Genomic DNA, 18,422 nt, shown 5'->3' with positions numbered 1-18,422 from the left:
AGAAAAGAAAGAAAAATCAGAAAAACAAAAACAAAAAGAAATCAAAAAAAAAAAGAAAGAAAAGCTCGCAAGGTCGAAAACCCGCATCGGGCACCTTGGCAAAAATTAGAGCCTGAAAAGTGAAGGTTAAAATACCCGAGTGTACCTTAACCGGAACTACGTAAGGCTTGATTCCCATGTTTGGGATACGTAGGCAACTTCATCCTGAAGTCCAGCCCCCAACGCTTTCATAGCGTCTCAGTCCATGCAATGGTTTCAACTTCATCCCAACGTCCAGTCGCCAACGCCTCCAAGGTGACTGTGTCCATATATTTGTTATAACCGTCTTCGTCATCTCTGTGTCCAAGAATTCGACCACCGCCAATGAAGACTGTCTACGGACTGCTGCGGCATTATCCAAACAAGGGGCAACTTTCCGTTGCCACCAGCCGTCGCGAGCCGCCATTCAAACCAGGGGCAACTTCCCGTTGCCGTGCGGCGTTCTTCAAACTAGGGGCAATTTGCCATTGCCTCTGATCCGAGGTTGCGCATCTCAAAGAGTAAGTTCCATGCTCGTTGAGCATCAGCCGTTTGCAAAAATAGTTTTTGAAAATTTTTACTGAGGTGGACTATTTTCTCGAAAACTATTCCATTTTCCAAAACTGGACCATTTTCTTGGACTCCAAAAGAGTAAAATTTCAGTGCTTGCAGCCTGACTTGCATGGTTTTCAAATCAAAAATCGAACAAGTGCGTTAATCTAAACTCTCATTTTGATCAAAACTGTTTTAGTAGAAAGCAAAAACAAAGAATGGTTAAAGTGATGAACTAGGGGCACAGTTGAGCCAGGCACTTTGTCCCCCCCCCCCCCCGGTCGTCAACGTACTTGCCAGAAGAGCACTCTGCCCGCCAGAAGAAATAGCTGTGAGCTAACGGCATTGGGCATGAACCCGCAACTTCCTATTCATTCACCGATCACCTTGGGGAGGGATGAAAAATGAGAGAATGAAGAATAGAGAGGTGTAAGTTGAGAGAAAGGTAAGAAAGAGGGTTTTGAGACAAAAATCGAGTTTGAGTGCCAGAGTGATGTGAGAATCACAGATTAGAAAGGGTGGGAAACAATACCCAGAGAAACTGGCTCCTCGTGATCTGAGGTCCCCCGTCTTCGTTCAACACGCCTGTGTGTCGTGTCTTTTGTTTTGCTTACCTCAACCTTTGTTTTAGGTCTCTTCTGAGCGTGTCTCGTTGTGTTTAAGTCGTGTACCTCTTTGTTTGAGTCCTCCCTGCTGTGTTCAGTTGTAGGCTCGATACCCCGGTTAAGAAAACCCCTTTTCCGAAAGTTAATCGTTTATGCTCAGAATGTTGTGCCATTCTCTATATCCGATTGTATTTCAACTCCAGCTGGTTTCACCTCTGAATTCCGTCTTGTCAGATTGGGCTGTTTGTTCGGGGTGTGCTATGTGTAGAATGAACCGAAAGCTGTGTTACGGGCTGTATGCAGATTAATCCCCAACAGAGTAAGGGCTGTGTGTCCAGAATCAGGTAGTGGGTTGCTTGGGTTATTTTGCTGTTGGCTGTTTAGTTATCTGATTATTACAGTGCAAGTGTTCAATTTTCAGACAACCAATCAATTTCATTTACATTGAGGTGTAATATGGTGTGATGCGATGCAAAGTTTGAAATGTAAAGATATACGGATGTAAACACTTTTTCAGATAAAAAGCCTGTTTCATTTCATCATCTTTTCAAATGTACAAGTTTTGGAAACAAAAATCTGTCTGCGGCAGTACAAGGTAATCTAACTACCAACAAAAGAGAAAAGTGTAAGAAAGAAAAATAACAAAAATCTGTATCCATGACGAGCACTCTGGGGGGCCATCAATCTGTCCTAGTCCTTTTCCTGGACGAGGGTCCAAGAGAATCATCAGCATCGTCGTCAGAGCCCGAGCTAGAACCGCCTCCGGTCTCCTCCTCCGATGACTCGGACTCCGCCTCTGCCTCCGCCTCTGACTCCTCGTCATCATCATCATCCGGGACTAGAGCTCGCGAGCTACTCCCGACATGAGTGCGCCCCGCCTTAGAGTGGGGGAATACTCGGCCCTCCTCATCTCTCCCTCGGACAGGGATGGAAGGTCCAGCTGGAGCACCTCCTGCCATAGGAATCTGAAAAGGAGGCTGAAAAAGTACATAAAAAGGGAAATGCATCAGTATACCGTGAACAGTTTAACAGTGCAGAATGCAGTGTATGAGTACAGTATGTGAACGCCGTGAACAGTTTATGAGTGTAGAATGCAGTGTATGAGAACAGTGTGTGAATGTCGTGGGCAGTTTAACAGTGCAGAATGCAGTGTGCGGATGTCGTGAGCAGTTTATCAGTCCAGAATGCAGAGTACAGTGCAGAATGCAATGAGTGTAGTGTATCAGACGCTGTGAGATCAGTGTATCAGATATTGTGCCGTGCATCAGATTATGTGAAGCAGTGTATGAATGGTTTAAGGCCAGTGTCAGAAGAACATACCGGAATGCTGTAGAGGGCCAGGAGATCAAAGGTCCGCTGGAGCATCCCCATCATGGAGGCATTTATCTCCAATGACTGCCGGGTGTACGCAGAAGAAGCCTGCAAAAATATCAGATGCATCAATATTCTGTGGAATATCAAATAAACTGAAAAGAAATGGCTGTACAGAAATGCAGTAATACATACCGGAGGTAAGTCGGGGACACCGACAAACTCGTGATCAGCTGGCGGAGGGGCGAAGGGGATCTGATAGGTCGCCCCACCCTGCCCCCGGAAAGTCCGTACAGCAGGCAGGGCGGGCTAGCCAGCCCCCCGTCCTCCCTGAACTCCGCCACTGCCACGGACTCGAGCCCTCCTCGAAGCTCCCGCTCCAGCTCCTGCTCCTGCCCCAGTCGCTGGCGCCACGGGCCTAGCTCCCTCCGCTCGACGGCCGCCGCTCAGAGGCCGCATAAGGTACGTCTACACGTACTCTCTGTAATCGCCAATGCCTCTGAAGCAGGTCTCCTCCCAGCCGATAGTGAAATCGTCCATCTGCTCGGTAGTGAGCCTCTCGGTCTCCCTCATGTCCGTAGGAAGGTGAACCGGGACTATCTGCTCAGGTAACCCCAGGGTCTGGCGTAGAAAACGCTCACCCAGGTACCAAGCCCGACAGACCGGGCCCTCCAGCAAGATCCGGAAACGCGAGGTCTTATCGGCACCGGCAAACCGATCCCGCGTCACGGCTGGCAAAGGAGCCCAAGGCTGCCAGGTGATCTGAAAATGCAATACAGTTTGTTATCTACTGTCTTTGAAATATGCAGTGGAAAGGCGAAGCTTAAATAAACTGCAAGTAAAACATACCTCGGCAGGAGTAATGGTGTCGAAGTATCGGCGGAAGAAGCTGAATGTCTCTCGTGGCCGCCGGGTGCATCTCCCGTCAAAGCGTCGTGAGAACGGGACGACCAGAGGGGTCTCCGTGACTGGAACGGGTGCGAGCCTAGGAAAGTAGGCGTAAACCCACAACTGCAGAGAAAACATCAAGATGACTATCAGATAAAGTAGAATACAGAATAAAGCAAAAATGGCGGAGCCTTGTGTTGTGCAGTGTATTATGCAGAGTGTGCAGTGTGAGCAGTGTGCAGTCAGTGTAAAGCAGAGTGTATGTGTGTGCCGTGTGTACAGTATACAACAAGTATAAAGCAGACTACAGTGTGTGCAGTGTACAGAGTACAGAAAAGATAGAAAAGCAGAAAAGAAAAGCGAAGAAAGAAATGTACCTCCCAAGCCCGCCAGTAGCCTCCGAGCAACTGTCCGCTGCCGCGGGAAGCTGAGCTCATGTACCCATAGAGAGTGGCCAGAGCAGCGCCACCCCAGTCGTAATGCAGGATGTCTCGGACGTCCACCAGTGCGCTGAGAAGGCAGAGAGGCACGGTGTTCGCCCGGTCAGCGAAGATGGTCGTCCCGAACAAGAACATGAGGAAGCCGCGAGCGTACCTCTCCACGGCCTCCGGGGTCATCGGGGCTGCGTTAACAAGGGTAGGCTGGACCCGGAATTGCACCTCAAACCAGGAGTATCGGACAAAGCCTGGACGAGCGAGAGGTGGCGCCTCACCGAGTAGATGGACCTGAGCGGCAGTCCACTCGTCCATGTCAATATCAAAGGGGATCGGATCACCCCCTAACCCGATGCCTGTGAGCATCGAGAAATCGTAAGGGGTCATCGTCATGTCCCCTGCTATGGAGAAGTGAAATGAATCGGTGGTGTCCCACCACCGCTCCACCATAGCGGCGAGGAGAGGTCTACATGTGGTAAGCCTGGAGAGTCCTCGGCAGAAGGCGCCGAAGCCCGCCTGGTCCACTATGCGACGGACCGTGTCAGGAAGCTCGTCGTACCACTCCCGAGAGCCAGTGTTCCCATACCCGCGGATGGTATGGGAATCTCCCTGTAAACAGAAGATAACAATTGCAAAATAACATTCAAAATGCAATTTTAAGAAGCATACAGATGTAGCATGCGTGCAAGTTTAACAAATTGAAACAAATACCGGGTGCCGGTGTGCTTACAGTGAACTACAGCGTGTGATGCGTCAGCGTGTTTGGGAGGTTCAAAGCAGGTGTAGCATGCGTGCAAATTTGACAAATTTAAACAGATATCGGGTGCCGGTGTGTTTACAGTGAACTACAACGTGTGATGCGTCAGCGTGTTCGGATGGTTCAGTACAGTATAGCATGTGTGCGTATTTCCAGATTTAAATAAATACCGGGTGTCGGTGTGCTTACAGTGAACTACAACGTGTGATGCGTCAGCGTGTTCGGATGGTTCAGTACAGTATAGCATGCGTGCAAGTTTAACAGATTCAAGCAAATACCGGGTGCCAGTGTGTTTACAGTGAAGTACAACGTGTGATGCGTCAGCGTGTTCGGATGGTTCGGTACAGTATAACATATGTGCATACGTTCAGACTCAAGTAGATGTCGGGTGCCGGTGTTTGCAGTGAAATACAGTGTGCGCCGTGTGTTTGGGTGATCCAGGGCTAGTGCAGTGTGTGTGCACATGTGAGTCTCAAACAGATAATCAGTTGCAAGTGCATTTGCAATCAACTACAGTATACAGGGTATCTGTGCTAAAGTAATTAAAGAATACAACTAGCAGTTGACAGTTTTGTATCCTACATTGCAGAAAGTAAAGTAGAGGAAAAAGAGTTACCTCGGAAGTGCAGAAGGACAGGTGAGAGGTAGGCTCGCGCAGTAATAGCTCGGGTGGCACGTGCCTCTCGAAGCTCCGAAACTGGCGGAGTCCGTCGGGGGGCAGAACATGGATCGCCGGCCGGTAGGTGGCCGGGTCGAACGGGCGCTCGCTCAAGGGTAGGAGCTCGACCCCGGGATCCATCTCGTGATCCGGGGGAGTCCCACCGCATGGAATGTCATCCGCCATATCAAGAATGATGAGAAAATAGCCGGAGGAAGGAAAACCGGGCTAGAATACGGAAAGTCAACCGAAAAGTTAACTCCCGGGAAGGCCGAAAATGACCGAAAAGGCCGGGATGTGAAAGGGCACGGAAATCAAGAGGAAAGCGAGGGGAGCAAACCTTGAAAAAGTGGGAACGACAAACGAGGCACCGAAACAAAGTTTTGTTCGGTTAAAAATGTCCGAAATGCGAAGGAAATCACGAATCCGACGACGAAACGGGCGTAAAACGCGAAGAAACGGAGAAAAGATGAGAAGAAATCGCTCTAGAGAGAGAGTGTGTGAGTTTTCGGCGGAAGAGGAAGTAGAAAATTAGGGTTTGAAACCCTATTTTAAAACACCCGAGGTGAAATGTCGAATCTGCCCCGACTCAGCAACTTTTTGCCGGTTGGCAATATTTTGTGCCGGCCGGCAGTATATTGTGCCGATGGAGTGATTCTGCAGCCAGTGGACAGCCGGTGGCCTCCCCTTTCGGTCGGTGGTGTTCCCACAACCTTGTTTAGGCCATATGAGTAGTTTTTGGTCTTCATAGCTCAAGAAAGTGCAAGAAAGTGCATCCCCGACGCTCAACTGGCCTCCGTTGTGACCTCGGATCGTGTCTTCCATGCGTGGTACTCGAATTCGTGCAAGGTGTATCCTTTTTGTATCCTTTTAGCTTTTACGAAATTCAAAAGTTGCCCTACGTGCATCGCACCTCAATCGCACTGTTTTGTGCAGTTTACATTCGCGCTGTTTAGCGCATCGCACTGTTTTGTGCATTGCAAATCAATCGCGCTGTTTAGCGCATCGCACTGTTTTGTGCATTGCATTTCAAAATCAATCGCGCTATTTAGCGTATCGCACTGTTTTGTGCATTGCAAATCAATCGCACTGTTTTGTGCATTTCAAAATCACTCGCGCTATTTTGCGCACCGCATCGCACTGTTTTGTGCACCTTACTTGCATCTTGCATGCATCCTCTTGCGCTATCTTGCGCACCTCACTTGTACTTGTTAGTACATTGCATTATTTTGAATACAAACCGGTTTCGCGTAGCGTATAAGTCCAATTTTCAAAATTTTGCATTCCGTGTGGCATGCGTGTCACACTCGTATCATTTTGCATCTTATGAGGCATGCGTGTCTCATTTGTTTCATTTTACATTCCGTGTGGCATGCGTGTCACACTCGTATCATTTTGCATCTTATGAGGCATGCGTGTCTCATTTGTTTCATTTTACATTCCGTGTGGCATGCGTGTCACACTTGTATCATTTTTGCATCTTATGAGGCATGCGTGTCTCATTTGTTTCATTTTGCATTCCGTGTGGCATGCGTGTCACACTTGTATCATTTTTGCATCTTATGAGGCATGCGTGTCTCATTTGTTTCATTTTACATTCCGTGTGGCATGCGTGTCACACTTGTATCATTTTGCATCCTATGAGGCACGCGTGTCTCATTTGTATCATCTTGCATCATGCCTCATTTGCATTGGCACATGTGCCCCATCTTCTTCATTGGCATGCGTGTCGCATTTTCGTTGGCTTATGTGTCGACGTTAGCATTAGCATGCGTGCCTCATTCTTGCATTGTCGTGCATGTTGCTAGCCGGTCTGGTGAGACCTTAAACACATACGGTCTAGGAGACCTTAAATCCTTGGGAGGTGCGAAACCTCCGGTGCATTGATGTGCACAGTTTTTCGTGGCGTATAAGTCCAATTGTATCAGTTTACATTCCATGTGGCATGCATGCCTCATTCTTGCATTGTCATGCATGTTGCTACGTGGTCTGGCGAGACCTTAAACACACACGGTCTAGGAGACCTTAAATCTTTGGAAGGTGCAAAACCTTCGGCACATTGATGTATGCAGTTCGGTTGCATTGCCGTGCATATCTTAAGCCGCGTGTTGTCGCGCATTCCATGCAACATGCATTTTATACATCATTTGCATTTCAAAAACAAAAAAACAAAAACACATGCATTGTCATGCATACATTTTGCATCCCGGTCTAGGAGACCCTAAATCCTCTGAAGGTGCAATTCCTTTGGTGTTTGTCGTGCCCGAACGACTTTTGGTGGTCTGGTAAAGCCACTTGCCTATGTTTGCAGTGAGTTCCTAGAAGACCAACTGGGACGGTGGAAACTAGAGTTCAAACGGCTTATGCCTAGAACGCAAAGGTTCGGGAGTTCCGAGACTAAAGTCTGGTTTAAATACCCAGGGGTGTATCCTCGGCTTGAAATCTGTATGGAAGCCCCATAGATTGAGGCAGCATGTCGGCGCCTCAGTTCTGGATACTGAACCAACCTAGTATATCGCCCTGTTGGTAAGATAGGGAAAGTCGCAATCATAGTCGTTGCATCATAGTGCATTGTATTGCATTTCCATTGTAGCTTGCATGCATTCATTGCATTTTCCCCAGTAGATCGCATCATACTGCATTGTCATGCATTTTGTAAATATCCATTCCATTGCATAATTGTAAATATTGCATGGTAGTTTGCATGCATTCATTGCATCACCTCCACCTATGGCTCACGCCTTTCCATGATTGAGCTTGGTTTGGTATGTGCCCATACTTCTCGTGTCAAAGCATAGTTCAGTGGACCGTTCTATATTAGTCGCGGCTTGTTTGTGTACATGCCTTTCCTAGGCAAGATTTGGTTTGGCCCGCGTGCCATATCCATTCCACTGTAGTTTGCATGCATTCATTGCATCACCTCCACCTATGGCTCGCGCCTTTCCATGTTGAGCTTGGTTTGGTATGTGCCCATACTTCTTGTGTCAAAGCATAGTTCAGTGGACCATTCTATGTTAGCCGCGGCTTGTTTGTGTGCATGCCTTTCCTAGGCAAGATTTGGTTTGGCCCGCGTGCCATATCCATTGCATTGTAGATTGCATGCATTCATTGCATCACCTTCCATCTATGGCTTGCACCTTTCCATGTTGAGCTTGGTTTGGTATGTGCCCTTACTTTTCACGTAAAACACAGTTCTGCATGTGTACGCGCCTATTCCACGCTGGTATGTTGGTTTGAGGGTTGCGGCACCTTTTCTGTGTTAGACATGGCTCGTATGCGTACATGCCTTTCCTAGGCAAGATTTGGTTTGGCTTGCGTGCCATATCCATTGTAAATATCCATTTCCATTGCATTGTAGATCGCATGCATTCACTGCATCACTTCCATCTATGGCTTGCGCCTTTCCATGTTGAGCTTGGTCTGGTATGTGCCCATACTTCTTGTGTCGAAGCATAGTTCAGTAGACCGTTCTATGCTAGACGTGGCTTGTATGCGTACATGCCTTACCTAGGCAAGATTTGGTTTGGCCTGCGCGCCATATCCATTTCATCTCTCCAGCATATCCATATATATATATATATATATTACATTGTAGTGTAATTTTTGCATCCGGCATTAGGATCATTGTCCTTTCTCCAGCGGGTTGTTTCCCCACTTATGTCATTCCCCCCCAATACTCATTCTTGTGTCTGTCTACAATGCTCATAGTTCAGTTGACCGTTCTATGGTAGACAGACTTGTTACCTTCATCAATCTATTTGACATAGGTGTGGTTTCGAACCACTCGTGATTGGATCGTGATTCAATTGCTTTGCATATAGTTTGCATTGTTTCAATTACATTGCATCTTCATTTGCATTGTTTATACATTGTTTTGTATATATTGCATATCATTTTGCATCCATTCTTGCATTATCATGCATGCTGCTAACAATATTGTACCTGTTAAGTTTGTTTTCTTTGCAGGCACGATATTGTATGTACGGTTCATTTGAGGCTGGTGCAACCAGACGAGCCGCACAGGTATTGTATCCTCCGAGTGAGACGTATTGAGAATTACATAATTCTCTTACATCCTTTCTGCATTGTAGTGTAGTTTGGTGTATGCTAGCTTAAAATTGTCGCATGTGTGCTTCATTACAGCTTTCTTTCCATGATTATAAGTTATGTCCGGCTCTGTGCATTGTCTTGCATTTTGCCCCTGCCTTCGGGCGCTTATCTTGTTTGTCTTGCATGTTTATCTGAGTCTTCGGCCTTGTCAAAAATGGGTCGTCTCTAGGCTTTGACATTCACTCCCGTCATTGTTATGACTTTCGAGTTCTGTCAAAGAGGGGCAACTGTAGACACCCCATTTTTGACCATCCTCAAGACTTGGACGTCACCATTGGAACACTTGGTGATTATCCATGTTTGTGTTCGTTTGGAGTTCCCGGAAGTCTCGGCTACGCGCCTTGCCTCAGGATCTCCGAACTCGACCGTTTAGTGTCTGGTTTTGCACCAAACACTTGTGTTTTGCCTTGGAAGGGCAGGGAATGCCTTGTGATGCATCCCCATATACCACCGGCTATGGCCAGAGGCCACCGGCTGGTTTTTGCTGCCACAGGCAATGTATATTGCCGGTCGGCACTAAATATTTTGCCAAAATGGCATCTCTGGCCGGCCGACTACTGTGCATCTGCTTTTGCAGATATTTTAAGACAGCTGTCTTGCTTTTGGCTCCCCTTCATACACGTGTATGGCGGGATCTCTCTCTTGAAAGCTTGTCTTGTACGCTTTACAAGACAATAAGCTCTATAAGAGAGAGCCTTGTCTCTTGGCTTTAGGGTTAGAGACTTGAGAGCCTTAAGATATTTTTAGACAGCCATTTTTAGGGTTTTGAGTTCTAGGGTTAGAAACCATACACTTTCTATCTCTATTTCTCCCTCTTGTGTGTGTTAAATAGCATTTGTGTCTTACTATTGCACACAAACACATAGTGTTTCACCTTCACTTGGCTACTGAGGTTCTAAGAGGTTGGTTTTGAAGTTTTGGAGCTGTTTTCAAGCCAAGGAGGGCTGTTGGAGCACCATTGTTGAAGGGGTCTTCAAGGGTAAGAAACTAGCCCCTTTATTCCCCAATCTTGCATTGTATTTTTACCTGTCTTAAATTTGTTTTTGAGCTTGGTGTATAATACAAAAAGTTCTGTTTTTTAGTCCTCTTGATTGTTTATTAAGAGTGTTTTTTGGTTTGGAGGTGTTTGACCCCTCTTAGGCCTTGAAAGGCCCCATTTTGAGCCATTTTGAGCAAGTTTCGAGACTTTGGTGTTTGGGCCTCTTCACCCCTGAAATCTTGAGGGATTTCAGTGGTGGAGATGGTGCCTTGAAGTCTCCAAAAGGGGAGGGCCACCCCCTCTCCTTGTTGTCCTTGAAATGGACCCCTTTTGGCCTCTTGAGAGAGCATCATGTTAGAATGTGTATTGATCATGTCTTGGTTGTTTTCCATGCTTATTATGCCATGATATAACCTTGTTTTGTGTTGGTTTGGGTACACCATGCATGCTTAGCATACCTGCCATGTAATGTCATGTTATTGCCTTAATATGCCTTAGGTTGTTAGCCCTCGTTCGAGCATGTTTTAGGCTTAGTCTTGTGAAAGTTTTGTGCATATTTTGCCATGTTTTAGGTCTGTCCATAGTTGTTTGGGTCGACTTTGGCATGTTTAATATAGCTCATTTGCATTCCGGCTTGTTGGCCTTAAGTATGCGAATGTATAGCATGACATTTTTGCATTGATTTGGTGATTTGGAACCATCCACCATGTCATTTCAGTCCCATTTGCATGCCTATATGTTTACCTTGGACGCATCTTTAATGTTTTGGAAGCTTGTGTAGCATGCTCCTTGTTTTGGCATTTATGCATGCCTTTGAACTTAGGTCATTTGGATGCCATCTAAGTGATCCTTAGGCCTTGCCTTAATGTGCTAAAACTCTGTTTTTGGTCAATAAGTTCATGCCATGTTTGGTCTTGCTAAGTGTAGTTCAATACTCCATTGGTTTACTTTGAGCATTTAGACCATTTGTTGAATGTTTAGCTTGACTTGTTGCTTGGTTTGGCACCATCTTAACATGATTTTCAATACTTACCTTGCATGCCATTAGTCCATGTTATACCTCTTTCAAGTGTGCTTGAGAGTTGTTCAATTTGTGCCTAAGTGTTGACCCTTAACATGTGCATGTGTGTATGTGTTTAGTCCCTTATTTTGGTCACTTTGGCCATTGTTTTAGGCCTATTTAGAGTCGCCTAAATTATATGTAAGTCCATCTTTCCATTAATTTGCATTGCCTCATGTTTGCTTGTTTGCTTGCATAAGTGTTTTGCCATGCCATGTTGCACCCTTAGCTTGCATGCCTAGGTTGCATTGCATCTTGCATGCATGCCTTATTCCTTGACTTGGTGATAGGAATTAGGCCTTGGTTTGTTTGTTTGGTTTGCATTTCATTTGACATGAAAGTTGCACACTTGATTCTTTGGGCCGTCATGCATGAAAATGCGTGATTGACGGTCCGAGAATCGAGACACATGCCCCTTTGAGTCACAAACATGATAGGGGGCATGATTAGTGCATACATCGCTTGAATTGTATTGCCATGCAAGTTCTGTCCTCTGCTGCTGTGAGTTGCAGGTTCTGCAGGCATTTTTTGCCGACCGGCAGTGTACATTGCCGACCGGCAATTATTCTTCTGTCGATAGCTTCATTATGTGTCGGTGACCACATACCACTGCCGGTGGCAATTCTATTCAGCCGGTGGTGATGTCCAGTATCTAGAGAAGCAATCCAGAGGTTTTGGCAGCCTCCGGAGGGGCAGAGCAGGGAAAACAGAGGCAGGCTATGCATGGCGGTGCGATTCTGAGCAAGACCCGAGCATGCGCTGCATCTGGCCTTCCCCCCGAGGCGGTTTACTGTTTTTTCTTAGCTTAATTAGTTTATTAAATTAATTAGGCAATTTGTAATATTAATTAGCTTGCGTAGTTAATTAATTTGTATTATTTATTTAGTCCCTCCGAGCGAGGGCAAATCTGTAATAAGTGTGCGTGAGTGTGTGTATGTCTTCCAACCTCACGTCTTTCTTCCCTTTTATTTACCTGCTTATGATGGTAGATTAGGGCACGTTTAAATTAGCATACCTCATGTAATGCATGCGTGCATTCATCCATTTGTTTTACATGCACCGGGCTCGGCGCATCATTCTAACCACATCTGTATTTCAAATTCCAAACTGAATACATGTTGGTTGTGCATTTTCACATGCCATGTTTAGGTTAGCCGAGCCTATCTAATTGCATCCCGTATGTGCTGCATTAGTCAATTCAACATCAACTAGGACACGCATGTTTGCTAACTAGTTTATTGTTTTGGCACAGAGTACAATGTAAGTATTTATGTTTTAGCATCTCGCATGCGTGTGAATGCTATCATGACAGTATGCTTACCATGTGGCTAGATGCTTATGTGATAAATTGTTTGAATGCCTGTGGGTAAAGGTTGGATTGTTTGAGTTGGAAAAACTCGTTGAAATCCGTACTTTAGCCTACTTGCGAGTGGCAATTTCCGAAACGCTTTTCAAAATAAACGGATATGCAATGCTTATTTCCAAATTAGACAATCTAGTCTATACTTGTTTGTTGTGCGCATAACATAGTAATTCTAGGCTAACAATTGGAATAAGAACACATAAAGTTTTCAAAAATGGATATCATGATTAGTAGAGGCCGGTCTTCGGACCGGGCGAGAGGGGGTGCTCATAGCTGACCTTCCCCAATCGTACCCTAGCTCCCGACCCGAGACAACTCCGGTGATGACGGACATGTGGCCTTCGGCACCGAGTCAGGGTTTCCTAAATTCCCCCGTAAAAAATATTTAGGTGGCGACTCTGTATCTGGCAAAGCAGTCCATGTTTGGCACTTCTTTCCTAAAATCTGTTTTCTCAAAACGATTTGCCAGATTTGGACTCTTTGGTTCAGATTAAGAACCGTGACAACAAATCGAGTCCGAACTGTGGCGAGGGCCCCACGCGGGCGCGTCTACAATGTGTATGTTCTATACATTCTGTTGAATCTGGAATTGGAATTTTTTGTTTCCTTTGATAGTTGTGTGACCAAAGTTTTTTGGAGTGTTCGACTTTCAATCTCTGAGTAGTATACTCATGCTTCTCAACATTATGTTCACTTTTTCTTTTTTCACTTTAATTTTGATGTCTTATAAATCTTTGTGTTTTCATCAAATTCTTGGCAAGTTAACTTGGCTTTGCAGAACCTAACTTGAATGTTGAACTCCATAATAAAGTTCATAAGAGCATCCAATTCAAGTATTTTGATATCTGGGTTTTCCTTCTCTTTCCCTAAATTTTTGTTTTGTTTTTTTTTTTGGTATTGAATTATTCTAAAATTAAATATGGATAAGTTTAATTCATTGCAATACCCCAAAATCTGACATTAATTTACAAATGTACAATTTATCATTCATAGAATTTATTGTAGTTTTGTGGTCGAAAAATGAGAACTTTTGCAAGTGTATTTGATTAAACACTAAATGCTTAATTTTCATGCTTTTGGTGGGTTTGACTTGAATTTTTCTATATTGAGATGCGCAAACACAAATGACTTGGAAGATAAATCGTTAAACATGGTAGAGTTTGGGAGCAAGAGAACTATGGTATTGCAGAGTCTAAGAGGAATGGGGCAACAATTTCAATTGTGTATGAGTGGTGAAAAGAACTGTTGCTAAATAATATTTATCACATTGTGTAGACACCCAATTTTTGACCGTCCTCAAGACTTGGACGTCATCGTTTGAACACTCGATGATCATCCATGCTCGTGTTCGTTTGAGTTCCCGGAGGTCTCGGCTGCGCGCCTTGCCTCAAGATCTCTCAACTTGTCTGTTTTGTGCTTGGTTGTGGACCAAACACTTGGGTTTTTGCTTCTGAAGGAAAAGAGTGGCTTGCTTGCCATCCCTTCAACCCACCGGCCAAGGCCTGAAGCCATCGGCCCTTTTTCTATGCCATCGGCCAAAAGTTATTGGCCGGTCGACACTATATTTGGTCGGCCGGCCCTTGTGTTGGTCGATCGGCCATTTTTGGTGGCCGAACCTTGTTCATCTGTTTTATGCAGATATTTTGTGCCAGCTGGCACAGCTGGCACAGCTGGCACCCACAATTCACCCCCTCCATACACGTGTATGGAGGGATTAGCCCCTTTGTTTAGCTTCTCTTAGAAGCTTTAGAATTGAATCTCTATAAAGAGGGAGCTTCTCCTCCCTCCTCCAGGGTTCAGAAAATTAGGTTAGGAGAGTTAGATATAATATTGTATCTATATTTCCTTGTTTGATCCTATTTTGTGCTCAAAAGTGTAGTATTGTCTTACTATTGCACACAAACACACACTAGAACACCATCCTTGGTTGCTGAGGCACTAGAAGGTTGATTTCAGAGTTCTTGAGTTGGTTTAAGCTTGGAAAGGCTGCTGGAGCTTGTGTTCTTGAAGAGGTTCTACAAGGGTGAGCTTTTTACCTTTAGATACCCCTTTCTTGCTTAAGCTTTTAGCCTATCTTGCATCTATTTTTAAGCTTAACTTATAACTGATAAAAGTTCTGTTTTTAAGTGCTTAAAATAGTTGTTTAAGATCACTTTGGTGTTTGGGGTTGTTTACCCCCTCTTAGGCCTTGTTTGGCCTCATTTTTGTGCCTTTTTTGTGAGTTTCGGGACCACCTTGTCTTGGCCTTCTCACCACTGAAATCCAGAGGGATTTTAGTGGTGGGGATGGTGTTTTGAGGTCCTGAGAAGGAGAGGGCCATCCCCTCTCCTTGTTGTCTTCAATACTTGTCATATTTGCCTCACATGTGAGCACCTTTGTTAAGTTCATGTTGGCCATGTCTTAGTTGGTATTTGTGGTTATTTTGCTGAGGCATACCACTATTTTTGCTTAGTTTGGCCACCCCTTGCATGGTTAACACACTTGTAGTGTAAATCCCTTAAACTAGCTTTGTATGCCTCATGCCTTGACATGTCATTCTAGCTTGTTTTCTTTCCATTTCAGTGTGTGTTTGGTGTTGATTTATCTTGCCATACCGTTGTTTAGGTTTGGTTTAATTAGCCTTTGCATGCTTCATACACTTGCCATGCAATCCCATGAAATAGCCTAACATGTATCATGTCTTTTGAGCATGCTTTTGGCTTGACTTCAAGAAGCTTTTATCCATGTTTTGGCATGCTTGAGGTCTGATTTTGGTTGTCTTGGTCATCCATGACTTGCTTTGTATAGCCATGGTTTGAACCCCTTTACTAGTCTCGGGTTTTAAGTCTTATGCATGCCATGCTTATAATTGTTTGGTTGGTTTGGCACCTCTCCTAACATGATTTCAGGGCTTAACATGTTTGTCACATTTCCATGTTTACCCTCTCCTAAGTGTGCTTAAGAGTTGTTCTACTAAGCTTAAGTGTTAGGCCATTTGGCATGCATGTTTGTATGTGTTTTTGTCCTCATTTTCATTGCATTTTGGCCACTGATTTGGACCTATTTGAGAGCTGTCCATTTTGATTGAAGACCACCCCCACATGTTGTTGCATGCTTGCCTTGTATGTTGTCACATGCTTGTTACATATTTGGTAAATTACATGTTGTAACATGCTAGTTCAATTGTGCCCTGTTGCATACTTAGTCCATAACATGTTGTTGCATGTTTAAGCGGCATTGCATTTGGCATGCTTTTGTTAAGTAGCTTTGCATGTTCGCATATCTTGTCCCTTTATATGTTGTCACATGTTTTCCTTGCATGCTTGAATGTCCATGTTGCATTTTGCATGCTTGTCTAAGTTGCATTGTATTTGGCATGCTTGTCACCATTAGCCTTGTATGGCATTGTCATTAACATGCTCATGTTGCATTAATCTTGCTTGTATGCATGCACCCCTTGCCTCTTGATCAATCATGATAGAGGTTGGGGGCCCCTTTATGTGTTTTGTGTGCATTTCATTTGATATTGAAGTTGCACACTTGGCTTCTTTGGCCATCATGCATTGAAATGCGTGATTGATGGTCTGAGGGTTGAGAACCATACTCCTTTGAGTCTTAAACATGATAAGGAGGGTGGTGGTGCACACATTGCCTTAAAAATACCTTGCCATGCACTGTTTGTCCTCTATTGCAGCAACACAGCATTCTGCAGGAAGATATGGCCGGTCGGCCATCTTTAGTGCCGGTCGGCTATACATTATTGGCCAAGAGCCTCACATATGGTCGATGACCAGTTCTTCCTGGCTGGTGGGCTCATCTCTTGGCTGATGGCCTCCCACAGCACCAGAAGGTGGTTCAGAAGTGTCACAGAAGTTGGCATAATTTTCAAAGGTACGGAGCAGTGCAAATACAGGCAACATGTGACATGGCGATGAATTTCCGAGCGAAGCCGTCCGAGCATGCATGCATCCCTCTTCCCGAGGCTGTTTTACTGTTTTCATAGTTTAATTAATTTGTTTAATTAGTTAATTGTTGTGTAATAATTAATTAGCTAGTGTTAGTTAATTAGTCAATTCGTATTATTTATTCGGACCCTCCGACGAGAGGGCGAATTTGTAATAAGTGTGCGTGCGTGTGTGAATGTCTTCCAACCCCACGTCTTTCTCCTTTTTATTTACTAGCTTTTAATGGTTAGTCCTAGGGCATATTTCAATTAGCATCCTTATGCTATGCATGTTTGCACCATTCATCTGTATTGCATGCACCAGGCTCGGCGCATCATACTAACTGCATTGTATTTCAATTCCAAGTTGAATACGTGTATCGAATCGTCGCATCTCATATGTCATTTTAGACTAGCTGAGCCTATTCTAGTTGCATTTTGTATGCGATGCATCAGCCATCTTAACACAAACTTGGATCATACATTGATTACTAACATGTTCTTTGTTTTGGCTCGGAGTACACTGTGAGTGTTTATGCTTTAGCATCTTGCATGCGTGTGAGTTTCGACATGACAGCATGCTTGCCATGAGGCTAAGTGTTTATGTGATATAACTGCCTGAATGCCTGTGGGTGAAGGTTGGATTACTTGAATTTGAACAATTCATTGAAATCCGTGCTTTAGCCTACTTGCGAGTAACAAACTTCAAACTGTTTTCAAATAAATGGATATGCAATATTTTGTTCCAAATTAGACGATCTAGTCTATACTTGTGTGTTATGCGCATCACATAGTAATTATAGCTAATTAACCGGAATAAGAGCACATGTGTTTTCAAAAACAAGATATCATGTTTAGTAGTGGCTGATCTTTGATCGGGCGAGCAGGGGTGCTCATAGCTGACCTTCCCCAATCATACCCAAGTTACCGAGCCGAGGCAACTTTGGTGATGACGGACACGTGGCCTTAGGCAACGAGTCAGGGTTTCCTAAATTCCTCCAAAATAAATATTTAGGTGGCGACTCTGTATCTGGCAAAGTAGTCCATGTTTGGCACTTCTTTACAAAAATTAGTTTTTCAAAACGATTTGTCGAATTTGGACTCTTTGGTGATTTATCAATCTCACATCGCACATTGTGAGATCAGATTAAGAGCCGTGACATTTGAGTCCAAACTATAGCATGAGGCCCTCGGGGCGTGTCTACACATTGTAGATTGAAAATTCACAGTTTTGTTCATTTTGGATTCAAATAAATGTATACAGCAATCTTATGTGTTTTGATGCAATTGTTTGGATTTGATTTATTTGTTTGTTATTTTATTTATTTTTTTTCATTGCAAGTGTATATCAAATCTCTTTATCTCTAAATGTTTTGTGTAATATGGTTTATTATAATTTTTATTCTCTTCATTAATAGTGTTCAGGTTCTTTGGGGAAAAAATAGTACAAAAAATTATCAGAGTTCGTAAAATTTATTTTTTGTATTTTTTTTAAACTGTAAGGGTATATCAATTCTCTTTATCTGTTTTAGTTTTAAGAGTCATTTGTTTCATTTGTTTTTTTAAAAAAAAGAATTTTTAAAATTTTTTGAGTGTGTTTAAAAAATTTAGTGTTCCTCAGTGATCATTTGAATTTGTATTTTTGTATTTTTTTTTTGTATATTACTGCTAATTATACTTTTCATAGAAAATAAAAAGATCTATTATGTTAGGGACATGCACCAATAAATCCCAAATCCTTATATTCTGACCCATTTGGTCCTAT

This window comes from Camellia sinensis, chromosome 7, assembly GCF_055761805.1.
Source record: "Camellia sinensis isolate YWXY chromosome 7, ASM5576180v1, whole genome shotgun sequence".
Lineage (NCBI taxonomy): Eukaryota > Viridiplantae > Streptophyta > Magnoliopsida > Ericales > Theaceae > Camellia > Camellia sinensis.
The sequence above is the reverse complement of the archived record's forward strand: the minus strand, read 5'-3'. Positions refer to the sequence as shown.